This window comes from Somniosus microcephalus, chromosome 3 (assembly GCF_052327205.1).
Source record: "Somniosus microcephalus isolate GS21.2 chromosome 3, FLI_Smic_1.0, whole genome shotgun sequence".
Lineage (NCBI taxonomy): Eukaryota > Metazoa > Chordata > Chondrichthyes > Squaliformes > Somniosidae > Somniosus > Somniosus microcephalus.
In genome coordinates, this window is record NC_140989.1 from 316,533,417 (window position 1) to 316,547,819 (window position 14,403).

The window sequence follows — 14,403 nt, forward strand, 5'->3', positions numbered from 1 at the left end:
CGCTTCAACAGTAGGTCATATTGCATAGGGTACCGGTCTGGCTTTAAAAAATTTTGGTTGTGCATGTTCATCAATCTTGATGTTTGCCGTAATTCCTCTCAGTGTTCCCAATCCCTGCTGGAACACCTCTTTAGCATCATCCAATATTCTGGACAATCGTTTAGGTTTGACATCTGTTTCCCCGGAATCTACTGTTAGTGCCTTCAAGGAGTGCCAGTCCATATTCATTTTCCTAATCCACTCCCGTCCTAGTAGTGGTGGACCTCCTTCAGGTAGCACATATAAGTCCATTACTTGGCTTTCTTCGCCCTTGTGGACCACTTCTACCTCTATTTTTCCGATGGGTTACACTCTTTGCCCCGTGTATGTTTTCAATATAATCTCTGTATCCTGTAGGGGAATATGTTGGAATAACCTTCTGTAATCTTTCTTATTCATGACCGTCAATGCCGATCCAGTGTCCAATTCCATTTTTACTTGGACTGCTGCTATCTGAAGAGTGACCCAAATTGTCTGGAGATCTGCATCCTTACCAACGTTGTGTACCCTTAAGCTATCCAGTTCATTACTGCTAGCGTCTGAATCTGACTTCTGTTCGGTCAAACTGTTCTTTGTCACCTTGTGTACCTTTGCGTATTTTCCTTGCGGTGACTTTTTGTTGCTGGTCTTCTTTCCTGACCGGCATACTTTAGCTATGTGGCCAAGCCTGCCACACGTTCTGCATTCTTGGTTTTTAAACCAACACTGGTTCTGATCGTGCGTTGTTTTTCCACAATGATAACATTTAACAGAACTCAAACCCAATTTGTTTGTACCGAGTTCCGGTGACCGTAGCTGCATTACTGCCGTGCCTCTTGCTGCGGCTTCGTGTGCTGCTGCCATAGTGACCGCCTTCTCAAGCGTCAGCTCATTCTCCTCGAGCAGTCGCTTTTGTGTATCCTGTTTAAATAAACCACACACAAATTTATCTCGTAGTGCCTCTGTCAGTCCCGTTCCAAACTGACAATATTTTGCTAGCTTACGTAATTCCATCAAATATTCAGCATTGCTTTCATTCTGCAGCTGCCTTCTGTCGTAAAATTTAAATCGTTCCGCTAGCATCAGCGGCGTGGGGTTTAGATGATTTTTCAGGACAGTAACAATCTCCTCGAACGTCTTATCCGCCGGTTCATCTGGTGATACAAGGTGTTTCAATTGCCCGTGTGTCTTCGCACCCATTAAATTTAATAATGTTAGTGCTTTATCTGCATCAGGAATTTTATTTGCCTTACAATAATTTTGTATGCGTTCTACATACATGGCCCAATCTTCGATGTCACTATCAAAGGTATTAATGTTCTCATGTTTAGGCATCGTTGCAATTTATTGTATTTTTATGTTATCCAAGATGGCGGCTTCCCGCTCTTGTCGTCGTCCTCCGCCCACAAAATGGCGGTTTTCCCGCGCTTGGCGGTCTTCAACCGTCCCCTGACGCTGTCTTCGCTTCACCGCGGCTCTCGCGCCTTCAGTTTCCCCAGACGCTGCGCCTTTTAGCCCGAATGCGGCCCTTATCTCCGGTCGTGATTGATGTCCCCGCGCTGCGCCTCTTGCTCGAAAGCGGCCCGGCCCTTATCTCCGGTCGCGATCGATCTCACCGCCCTTATTCCTCCGTCTTCCCAGCCCTGTCTGTACAGCCAACGCGGTTGACTTTCTGTCGCGTCGCTGCCCGGCTTACCCACCACCGAGGTAGAAAGAAGAAGCTGACAGTCGCTGATGGAGGCTTCGAGGTCAGGATGTCTTCTGCACTCCGGTTTCTCGATGCCTGCCGCTCGACGTGTCTTCCAGTAGGGTGATGAGGGTGGAAACCTCTCTTCGACGTCTTGTCTGTGGACGAAGCCGCCGTGGAAATAACTGCCGCAGGGTAAGAATCGGACTCGTCGCCACTGTTAAGTCTGTGTGTTATAGTGATAATTACTACACAGACTACAAGAGTAAATTCAACAGGTCTTTACTGGTTGGAGGTAGGGACTATACTGAATACAATATTACTACACAGTGCTTATATACCGGTGTGGTCACCACCGGTATTACGTATACAGCAGCCAGAGAAAGTAGTACATCTCTTAAGGTGGAACAGGCTTAAGTTCTCTTAAGGTGGAACAGGTTACATACACCACAGCCCCTCCCTATTTTTGTAATCTCCTCCAGCCCTACATCCCTCCGAGATGTCTGCGCTCTTCTAATTCTGCACTCCTGAGCATCCCTGATTATTATCGCTCAGCCATTGGTGCCTTCTGTTGCCTAGGCCCTGAGCTCTGGAATTCTCTCCCTAAGCCTCTTCACCTCGTTAGCTCTTTCCTCCTTTAAGACGTTCCTTAAAACCTACCTCTTTGACCTCTGCCCTAATATCGTCTTATGTGTCTAATTTTGTTTGATCATCGCTCCTGTGAAGCACCTCGGGACATTTTACTACATTAAAGGTGCTATGTGAATACAAGTTGTTGTTGTACTTTGTAACATATAAGAAAACAGAATTGTACTAAAAACGCATAGTTCTAGCAGCAGAATCTGAAAGCATGTTTCATTTTTCTGTTTTTTGCTCACTTGTGGTATAAATGCTGCCCTCGCCAATGGCAATGTATCTTTAATTGCCAGTCAGAGCCGACTGATAAATTGATAATGGCCCGGAATTTGAGGTCAGCAGCAAAGCAAAGGCATTCGTCGCTGGTCTGAAGTTAGGTTCGCACAAGGATCTCGCAAACTCTGTGTTGAGGAGTTTGGATTTTCCGACGCGTAATTCAAATCAACATAGTATAGTGGGAATCCCATAGCTCGAGCTGCTGTGACGCCAACAAGCTGTCTAAGCAGCCAATCAAAACACAGAATTCTCACAGACAGCGAATCAGGAGTGATTAAGCTCTTAAAATTCTAAGAGGGAGAAATTGGGGCACTAACTTTTAAAAGTTGAAAAAATTAGCGCTAAATCAAGCGTGCCACTTCCTTCCTGGAGCGCAGCAGGCGGGGTGGTAGGTGTGCAGCGCTGCACAATGGGCCGTGCAGCGCTGCCGAGTTGGAAGGCTCCTTCCCTCCCTTAAAGGGAAGGGCCATCGCTGCAGGCTCTGCAAGGGCAAAACTTACCTGGTCCCCGACGGCAGCCGCGATCTGGCCCGATCAGCCCGATGCACTGCAGCAGAGTGCCGGGCTGATCGATCGCTGGCGAAGAAAATTGAAAAAAAAAACAGAAAGTGCATTTCACAAATTTTTTCACTAATCTCGGCCACCTCGCCTTTAAGTATCGCCCCCGAAGCGCCCGGCCTCCCGATGAGCACCTCCTGCAGCTGCCAGTGTTTTCGCCCGGTGATGCTGCAGAGAGTGGAACCAAAGTTTGGGTCCGCGGCGCTACTGGGGCCATGTGCACGGTGATGACGTCATGATCTCCAGGCGAAGGAGATCGGGGCGCAACGCCATACTGCCGCCGTAAACCTCCCGCCGAATATAGCAGGAGTCGATCTTCTTGTCGCACCCGGGCGGTAAGTGCTTAGCGCCCCATTATTGCCCCCGGAGGCGATAACGGGAGGCGCTAAGGAGGCCAATTTCTAGGCCTAACTTTTTAAAAATGTTAGAGAGAGCAAAACAAAGATTGTGACTCTCACATGGGGAAAAGGCAAACCGGAAATAAAGATGAACAAACTTAAAAAAAAAATTAAAACATTTTTTGAAACATTTCTTCTGAAGGGCCTTCTGCACAGAGTTAACACAACTTTGGGGGCTTTCAAATTGTAAAACAGAATTTGAGAAAATTAGAAGGGCTGTGTTTGAATTTCAATATAAGGCAGCAATTCACTCTTTGTCAATAAATTGATCTTCATCATTGTCAGTCGTTGGCCATCATTGAGCTCCTGTAACTGTCCTCCACACCTCTTCATTCATCAGATGATGATAATTCTTCTATGGGAAGGCCTGTATCTCATACGAGTTGAGTATTGTACTTCATTCTAGGCCAACCTCTCTTTTTGTTTCCATGTTTTGGTTCCCAACGTAATAATCCTAAAACTGAGCTTAGAGGCCCAACTATCCTGCCCTTTATGCCTGGAGAGCAGATTTCCCATTGCAAAATATAGAGAAAGTAGCGCAGATCTGTAATGTTGGGTCTGCTCCCGCTTTATCTAGGCTTGTCATTTCCAGGGCTTTCTCTGAGGGGGTGTGCTAGTATTGACAGTTGGTGCTGGCTAAGGGCTGCAATGCTAATAAGGCAAGAGTGGGCATTCCCTGCCCTCTAGCCTCATCGTCCTGTTTTCTCCCAAAAGATGGACCTTAGGACATATGCCAAGCTCCTCTCCAATTGGAGGATTGAAGACACAGCACCCAGAAGGCAAGTCCATTTCCCCCCCCCCCCCGTGGATACTGTGACAGGAATGAGCACAGGCATTTTGGGGGAGAAATTGGGTGGAGCCGCAAACGGGGCGCCAATCTCGCCTGGGCGCCGGATTTAGCGCAGCGTTTGGAGCAGTAGCGACCGCCGGAAATTCAGCTTGAGCGCCCCAAGAGGGACACGGGGCGAGGCTCGAGGCGCTCCGCGTCCCTCTTAGGGCGCTGAAACTGAATATCGCAGCGCAACGTGCCACAGCGCCACACGCTGCGGCACGGCGCGCTGCGGTACTGCAGGCCTTCCTCCCATTCTTAAGGGGGAGGGGCCTGCACCAGTGCGATGACCGACCGCGAGTGCCGGCAAAAGAGCCCGGCACCGAGGAGAAGTGCCGGGCTCTCGGAAAACAGCCGGCAATGCCGCGGGGGGCGATCAGGAGGCCAGGGACGGAGGTGCTGGCAGGCGGCCGCCGGAAAAAATGGCCGCCCCGCACCTCCACCTTAATTTGCGCCACTGCCACCACAGGAAGGCCCCGTGAACCGGGCGCCATTTGCGAACGGCGCTACAGAGGCGGTCGCTGCCAAATATCGAGATCATGGCGGTAGTGGGGCGCTGCGCGCACCGATGACGTCATCGGAGGCGGCGCAGCGCAACAGGTTAACACCGCCATTAGTGCCCCAGCTAAATATCGCGGGAGGCACGGCCAGTGGCGCTAAAGCCACTGAGTGCCCTCTTTAGGCGCTAACTGGTGGTGCAGCCCACCGAATTTCTCCCCCTTTGGCTCTTGTTTTGGACAGCTGCCAGAAGGCTGCAACAATGCTGGCCATTGCTACCTGTAGCGGCAGTGGACTTTCCTCCTCCACTTCCAGGGGTTGGCCTTGCCGAGGGCCCAGCAGGGCCACGCAAATGACTTGACCCCTGAGATTTAGGTCAGGTCAACGGTAGCGCACTTTAGGGGTGTTTCAGATGACTGGCATCCAGGTGACAGGAGGGAGGAAAATCATCTCAATCAATTATTAAATTACGGAAGATAAAATTTGCCACCAGAACGTCAGACATCTGAAAAGTTGCAGAGCTCCTCGTCCTTCTCGACCTGTCTGCAGCCTTTGAGATGGTTGACCACACCATCCTCCTCCAACCCCTCTTCACCGCCGTCCAGCTGGGTGGGACTGCACTCGCCAGGTTCCATTCTTATCTAATCGTAGCCAGAGAATCACCTGCAATGGCTTCTCTTCCCACTCCCACACCGCCACCTCTGGTGTCCCCCAAGGATCTATCCTTGGCCGGCTCCACTTTCTCATCTACATTTTGCCCCTCAGCAACATCATCTGAAAACACAGTGTCAGTTTCCACATGTATGCTGACGACACCCAGTTCTACCTCACCACCACCTCTTTCGACCCCTCCACTGTCTCTAAATTGTCAGACTGCTTGTTCGACATCCAATACTGGATGAGCAGAAATTTCTTCCAACTAAATATTGGAAAGACCTAAGCCATTGTCTTCGGTCCGCAGCACAAACTCTGTTCCCTATCCGTTGACTCCATCCCTCTCCCTGGCAACTGTCTGAGGCTGAACCAGACTGTTCACAATCTTGGTGTCATATTTGACATCGAGATGAGCTTCCGACTACAATTCCACGCCATCACTAAGACCGTCTATTTCCACCTCCATAACATCGTCTGTCTCTGACCCTGCCTCAGCCCATCTGCTGCTGAAACCCTCATCCATGCCTTTGTTACCTCTAGACTTGACTATTCCAACGCACTTCTGGCCAGCCTCTCATGTTCTACCCGGCGTAAACTTGAGGTCATCCAAAACTCGGCTGCCCGTGTCCTAACTCGCACCAAGTCCCGTTCACCCATCACCCCTGTGCTCGCTGACCTACATTGGCTCCCAGTTAAGCAACGCCTCGAATTTAAAATTCTCATCCTTGTTTTCAAATCCCTCCATAGCCTCGCCCCTCCCTATCTCTGTAATCTCCTCCAGCCCCACAACCCCACCCCCCCGAGATCTTTGTGCTCCTCCAATTCTGGCCTCTTGAGCATCCTCAATTTTAATTGTTCCACCATTGGCGGCCGTGCCTTCAGCTGCCAAGGCCCTAAACTCTGGAATTCCCTCCCTAAACCTCTCTAACTCTCTCCCTCCCTTTCCTCCTTTAAGATGCATTTAAAACCTACCTCTTTGACCATCAGGCCTAATATCTCCTTATGTGGCTCAGTGTCAAATTTTGTTTGATAACACTACAGCCCGCTTGATTGGCACTCCATCCACCACCTTCAACATTCACTCCCTCCACCACCGGCGCACTGTGGCTGCAGTGTGTACCATCTACACGATGCACTGCAGCAACTCGCCAAAGCTCCTTTAGCAGCACCTTCCAAACCCGCGACCTCTACCACTTAGAAGGACAAGGGCAGCAGATGCATGGGAACATCACCACCTACAAGTTCCCCTCCAAGCCACACACCATCCTGATTTGGACCTGTATCGCCGTTCCTTCACTGTCGCTGGGCCAAAATCCTGGAGCTCCCTTCCTAACAGCATTGTGGGTTTACCTACACCATATGGACTGCAGCGGTTCAAGAAGACGGCTCACCACCATCTTCTCAAGGGCAATTAGGGATGGGCACTAAATGCAAGCCTAGCCAGCGACGCCCACATCCCATCAATGAATAAAAAAATAAAAAAAATACTCCTGTGAAGCGCCTTGGGATGTTTTACTATGTTAAAGGCGCAATATAAATACAGCTTGTTGTTGTTGTTGTTCATTTTAGCCTAGGGGTCTTTGTATCTTAAACTGTCTTAATGAAAAGGTATAGCATATAAATCTCTATGGTCACATTTAGATAACTCTGAAGTTAAACCTAAGCAAATGTTGTTCATTTTTTGGAAAGATAACAATTGCTCACATGAAGAATTTCTGCCAGCAAAGTTTCCAAATTCACTAAATGAAATGTAATATTAAATGGCATAAAGAAACGTTCATGGTTTAATGATTGACAAAATTGGAGCTGTACCTTATTAAACTGATGCAGTGGATTAAGTGGCTTTTCCCTATCACCGGAGAGTAAGGTCAATTTTAGTTCACTACTTAATATTCATTTTTAAGAGTTACCGAGAACGGCAGCAATGTGCATTTTATTAATAGGTTAGATGTCATTAAAGCCTATAACTGCTCCAATTTTTTTTTCAATGAAGGTGAGGGATGTTAGTGGTGGGTGTGACAGCCCTTTCCACTTTTAACCACAGCGTTAGTTTGGGTTCCGCCAGGACCATTAGGCTCCAGACCTCATTATAGCCTTGGTCCAAACATGGACAAAAGATTTGAATTCTAGAGGTGAGGTGAGAGTGACTGCCCTTGACATCAAGGCAGCATTTGACCCAGTGTGGCATCAAGGAGCCCTAGTAAAATTGAAGTCAATGGGAACACTACCACCTCCAAGTTCCCCTCCAAGTCACACACCATCCTGACTTGGAAGTATACCGCCGATCCTTCATCGTCGCTGGGTCAAAATCCTGGAACTCCCTCCCTAACAGCACTGTGGGAGTACCTTCACTACATGGACTGCAGCAGTTCAAGAAGGCGGCTCACCACCACCTTTTCAAGGGCAATTAGGGATGGGCAATAAATGCTGTCCTTGCCAGCGATACCCACATCCTGTGAATGAATGAAAGAAAAAGCAGCAGGTAGAGCACAGACTGGATACTCGCTACTTTACTGCAACTTTGCCAGCCTCAGGGAGCCTCCCTACTGAACCAGGGTGAAGTTTTCCATCTTGCACAGTGCCCGGCCCTACAGCCTGAATAAATTGGCAATTTAAATATTAATGCGGCAATTATCTTTTCTGCATTACAGGCAATGTAGTTTTATATTTTATTTTCATTCTTGACGGTAGTGACTCATAAGTATAGTCCTGTGGGTACTGGCAGGTTTCAGTATCTTTCCAAAGTAGCGGTTCTTAATAGTTGAGCGTAGACAGTGAGCGTGGTAGGCTGTTCAACTGTGGAGAGCATCACAGCTGAGCCCAATGTCTACAAACGCACATTTTTTAGCAAAGGGTCACTGGACAATGATCAAGGCAGCAGCAGTTTTATTTTTGGTCCGCTAGGTGTCTGACACACGTGGGAATCCGTCGATCGAGAGTCTCTAATCCCAGTTAACTGAGAAATCGCCACAAGAAGAGCCTCTCTTTACCTGCTTGTGGGAATTTCTCCTGCGTCCAGATTCTCCTGGTGGAAAACTACTGGGAGAATGTATGAACTATTGGATGACCACCCTTTGTCTGTGTGTGTCTATTAAGTTTATGCAATCTTTTTAATGATCAGACTCATCAAGGCCTCTCTGAAGTGAATACGAAGAAAGTCTCGCTTATGAATGTTGAAAATATCATTAGAAAAGAGAGATTGCATCTTCAATGTCTGAAGGATAAATCACTGAATGCCACGTATTGTTGTGGCTCCAGCCTAGAGCAATGCTTCCTGCATGGCTGGGACTGGTCTCCTTGATCTGCAGATTCTCATTGGAAGTACAACACGGCATGTGATTTCACGGCAGGAACACAAAGATGTTTTGAATGAGAAAGTCAAAAATAACTTCAGAAATACCTTGAAGCTTCAAACCTCTTTCATTACCTTTCTTTTATGTAGCAAATCATTAACATATGTTATAGACATACATGGCCAGTTTTTTTTCAGCACACTACACACGTAATTGGGAGCATTCTGTTAATGCGCTTGCCTCTTTTGGAGAAGCCTGCTAGGTGTAATTTTCTATGTCTGTGTTTAATTCCCTGTAGTGATATCTATCTTCGTCCATGTGTACAAAATATTTTTTTTACAGTTCTCTAGAAGAGCTCACTTGTCATCACCTCCGTTTCTGCACAATGTCAGCAGAAAATGTGCATTTACTGCTGTATTAGTTGTAACTTGTGAGAATGCAGTACAAATAGTTTACACGAGGATTGCAGGTGAAATACAAACCAGGTTTTTATTGAACATTAATCAGTAAAACTCTAGCACAGTTATTTGCTACAGATAAACTAACTGAACTCTGCACTATTTAGCTAAAGAATGAAATACTTTGTTTTCAATTTGTGTCACAGCTGCACTATTTTATAGTAAAAAATGCCAAGAACTTTGGATATTATATACTCTCAGAAGGAATACCATTCATCAAGAACAAATTTAATGCAACATGCTGTACTCATTATGGGGACACAAATCATTTTTGCAAGCTTCAATGATGAATGAACTGCAATTTCTGACTACATTAGCTGGGCCAACTTAACTTTCCATTAACCATTTCCTCTCCTTCACACTGAGCCCAATTCCAGCTAGTTCAGACCATGATATACATTGGCCCCAAAATTCCGAGTACCTCGATCTCCCACTGGAAGTGCAGCGGGCCAGGACTTCTGCTCGCTCTATGGCCCCAGTGATGACCCTGTCAGAAATCCAGGGATCAGCTTATTGTAATATTGTTGGGTGGGATGCAGGTGGGAGTCCTGCCAGCAATTGGTAAGATGTGCCTGGGAGGTCCGTAAAATATGTAGGGGAGGAGGAAGCAAGTCATTCTGTGTGCACAGTTGCAAGATTTAAAGCTGGATTGCACTTAAAGGAGAACCAGCATGTAGGAAGGTGAAGACATGGCTCCAACAGGCAAAGGGAAGCTAGAAAGGGCTCAAAGGGGAACACACAGTGATGAAACTATGTGACTTTCAGTTATGAAATCTTAAATGGTTTTTGTTGATTGTAATATATTGATGATGTTCATGATTGGGTTATTGGAAACTTATAGTTGCCAGGAATGGGGAAAGATGTTTATGGACATGAGATCCTCACATGGGGCTGGTGCTCATATAATGAAGGGTTTTCAATTTAAATTATGTGGAGTATCCTGTTTATTACCGATATTGTATTGTCATAATATGATCAGTCGTTCCTGAAAGTCTCTCTGATTAGTTTGTGTCACAGCTCATTCACAGCAGCTGTCTGCGACCCTGGTGTACGCTCCTCTTGTCCATGTCCCATTGACAATGTGGGTTCAGTTTCTCACTCTGGCTCCTCCTCAGGAGTCAGGCTGTTCTGAAGAATTAAATTGTGGAGGACACAGTGGGCCACCATGAAGCACAAGGCAACATTGTGCATGCATACTGGAAGGAACCCTCAGACATATCTAGGCACCTGAATTGTCCCATCAGCATGCCAATGGCCTGTTCAATTTTAATTTAGAGTGTGAATGTGAGTCACATTATAGGGTTTCCCTGCTTCACTGGTGGCCTTTCTCAATGGTGTTAGCAACTACAATAGTATCTCCAAGAAGCGAGGCAGGACCTTGCCCTTAATTCTGAAATAGTTCAGGGACACTGGACTGCTGCAGGATGAAAGAGTCATGGTAGCTCTCTGCATACTGGTAGTTGCACACTAGTTAGACATTGAGGCAGTGAAAACCCTTTCAGTTTGCATAATTGAGTATAGGGGCTCATGGAATCAGTAGCACTTGTAGAAACCCCATGAGCTGATCAAAATTAATGGCCCACTCTGTAATGATCAATAACATGGCATTCTATAGTGGACACTAGGTGGAGCAGTAGAGCTGTGTAGAGCTGTATATAAGACTACACTACCCAGCTGTATATATATATATATTAAGACTACATTAGGCACTAGGCTACCCACAAGGCAACAGTCAAGATGGAAGCCTCTACAGATACTGTACCAGTCCACATGTGCTCAATAAAGTAACTAGCAATAGCTAGCTGTGTTTGTAATAAGAATGTCTATTTATTAATGAACACCAGGGTGGTGAAGATCTGCTGAAAATTGTGAAAAGCGACATGGAGAATTTGAAGCCACTAGAGCATTTGAAACTCACAGGAAACATCGACTACAACTGGCAGACTTTTAAACAACAATTCGAACTCTACATTGCAGCCATCAGATTCGGTACGAAGCCAGACGCAAGGAAGATAGCGTTGCTGCTTACGGTTGCAGGCCCACAGGCGATAGAGGTACTTTGTATTTAATCCAGTGGAGAACAGAGAAAAATTAGAAGATGTGCTAAAAAAATTTGCACATTGCTCTCCCAAAAAGAATGAGACCTATGAAAGATACATCTTCTGTTCTCGGACACAGCAGCAAAATGAGACTTTTGATAGCTTTATAACTGATCTGAAACTGAAAGCACAGACATGTAATTTCTCTGAGCTCAAAGCATCCATGATTCGTGACCAGATTGTGTTTGGTATTCATGATAAAAAAGTCAGGGAACGTCTGTTGAGAGAAACCGAACTAAATTTGGAAAATGCGGTGAAAATATGCCAAGCCAGCGAGCTAGCTCGAAAGCACGCGAAGACTTTCAGTGAAATCAATAATGATGCGATTGTAACGAGTGATAATGCTGCTGTCGGTGCTGTGTCCTATAAGGGGAAGAAATATGGGCAGAACAGAAATGAAAAGCAATTGGAGGATGAAATTTTTAATTGTAAACGCTGTGGTTACAAACACCAGTTAAGACAATGCCCAGCGTTTGGAAAAATATGCACAAAGTGTAATGGAAAGAATCACTTTGCCAAACAATGCTTTTCAAAAGTACAAACTAAGAAAGGGCAACGAGTTAATGTAATTGAGGACACTGATTTAAGTGAGACATTTTTTGTAGGAATGGTGTCATGTGACAATATCAAAAAGGATACAGAAAATGTGCAGCCCTCAGAAATGGACAATGCTGAACATAAAGTTAATGCAGTAAAAGAGGACAAATGGATGATCCCACTGCAGGTAAATGGAGCATTAGTTACCTTGAAACTAGACACTGGGGCAAAAGCAAACTTAATCAGTATGAGTGACATTAACAATATGAAAGAAAAGCCCAAAATACAGAAAAAGTCAGTACTACTGAAGGACTATAATGGACAGAAAATAGATAGCTTAGGTGTATGCAGACTTAAAGTGACAGTCAAAGACAAAGTGCATCATCTCATGTTTTCTGTTGTGGCTGAAAGGCTTGATTCACTACTGGGTGACAAAGTTTGTGAGGACTTAGAACTGGTCAAAAGAGTCTACCGTATAAACTGTGCCATAAGCAGACCAGATGACTCGGTGGATTCTGTAGTGAATAATTTCCAGGATGTGTTCAAAGGATTTGGAGTTCTACCATTCACTTACAAGATCCAGCTAAAGCAGGATGCTCAGCCAGTGGTACATGCTCCACGAAGAGTTCCAGCACCCCTGCGTGACCGGCTCAAGAATGAACTGGACAGAATGACCACGCTAGGAGTCATTAGGAAAGTCGAAGAGCCAACAGACTGGGTTAACTCCATGGTATGTGTAAAGAAAAAGAACAATGATCTAAGAATATGCATGGATCCAAAGGACTTAAATGCAAACATAAAACGTGAACACTACCAGATTCCCAAGCGAGAAGAAATTACCAGTGAAATGTCAAGTGCCAGATACTTTACAAAGCTCGATGCCTCACAAGGATTTTGGCAACTAAAACTGGATGAAGAGAGCACCAAATACTGTACCTTCAGCACACCATTTGGTAGGTATTGTTTCCTCAGAATGCCTTTCGGGATAATATCTGCATCTGAAACCTTTCATAGAGCGATGGAACACATAATTGAAGGTCTGGAAGGAGTTCGGGTCTATGTTGATGACATCATCATCTGGGGCTCCACACTGAAAGAACACAATGAGAGACTGACTAAAGTGCTACAGAGCATACGCCGGAATGGACTGAAGCTCAACAAAGCCAAGTGTCAGTTTGGCATCCAGGAAGTCACTTTCCTAGGAGATAATCTATCTGGTAAAGGAATAGAGCCAGATATGGAGAAAGTAAAAGCCATACTCAAAATGCCCCGACCCACTGACAAAAAAGGAGTGCTACGCATCATGGGGATGATAAACTTCATTGGAAAGTTCATTCCTAACTTGTCAGCCAAGACAGCCTGTCTGCGAGACCTGCTACATAAAACAAATGAGTTCGCATGGACAGAAAGACAGGAACAAGAGTGGATAAACATCAAAACAGTGCTGACAACCACACCTGTACTCACCTTCTTTGACCCAACCAAAAGAATCAAAGTGTCAACGGATGCATCAAAAGATGGCCTAGGTGCGGTCTTGCTACAAGCAGAGGGTGAAGATTGGAAGCCTGTTGCCTATGCCTCCAGGTCTATGACTGATACTGAGTGTCGATACGCCCAGATTGAAAAGGAATGTCTAGGCTTGGTAGTTGGACTAGAAAAGTTTCATGGCTACATATATGGACTTCCCACCTTCACAGTTGAGACAGACCACAGCCCTCTGGTTGCCATCATAAAAAAAAACCTGACTGAGATGTCTCCAAGGATTCAACGACTCATGATGAAGCTGCAAAGATATGACTTTGAACTGATCTACACACCAGGCAAATACCTAGGGCTAGATTTTCAGTTGCTTGCGCCAGCAGTTAGCGCCTTAAGAGAAGTGATTTTCGGGCGCTATGCGTGTAGCGCCCGGGCGCAGCGCAGTTTGCGCCCCGCCCCAAATTAAGTTGCCCGTTAGCGCCGGCGCAAAGTTTAGCGGCCGGCCGGATGCGCGCGCAGAAAATGACGTCACATCCTCGTGCAACGCCCTTTGGCCGCCCCGAATCCAAACTTCAGTCGGACCGCCCCATTGTGCGGCTGGCGTCCAGAGCGTTTGTAAAATGGAACGCAACACACCCTGGGGAGCGCAAATTAAAGGGCACTCCTCCTGCACTATATAAGGCAGTCTGCATGTGTTGTGTGGAAGGATCCAGTGTGCTGTTGTGAACGGTGTATTTATGTTTCCGGCCACCTCCTCCTCCTCCTCCTCCTCCTCCTCCTCCTCCTCCTCCTCGTCCTCGTCCTCGTCCTCCTCCTCCTCCTCGTCCTCCTCCATCATCATCATCATCATCAACATCCTCTTGATCTTCTTTTCCCCCCAGACTCTGCCTTTGAAAAACACACATGCACCCTTCCCCTTTAAGAGCTCACTGGCACCAGAGTGTCTGCCGTGCGCTGCGCCCGAGCTTGGGTGTTGCGCTCTGC

The 14,403-nt window shown here is 46.4% G+C and overlaps 1 protein-coding gene across 4 annotated transcripts in view; it reads left to right on the plus strand.

Moving 5' to 3' along the window:
• pik3r3b (phosphoinositide-3-kinase, regulatory subunit 3b (gamma)) overlaps nt 1–14,403 on the plus strand; it is a 735,099-nt gene that overhangs the window by 71,674 nt on the left and 649,022 nt on the right. The window lies entirely within an intron of this gene.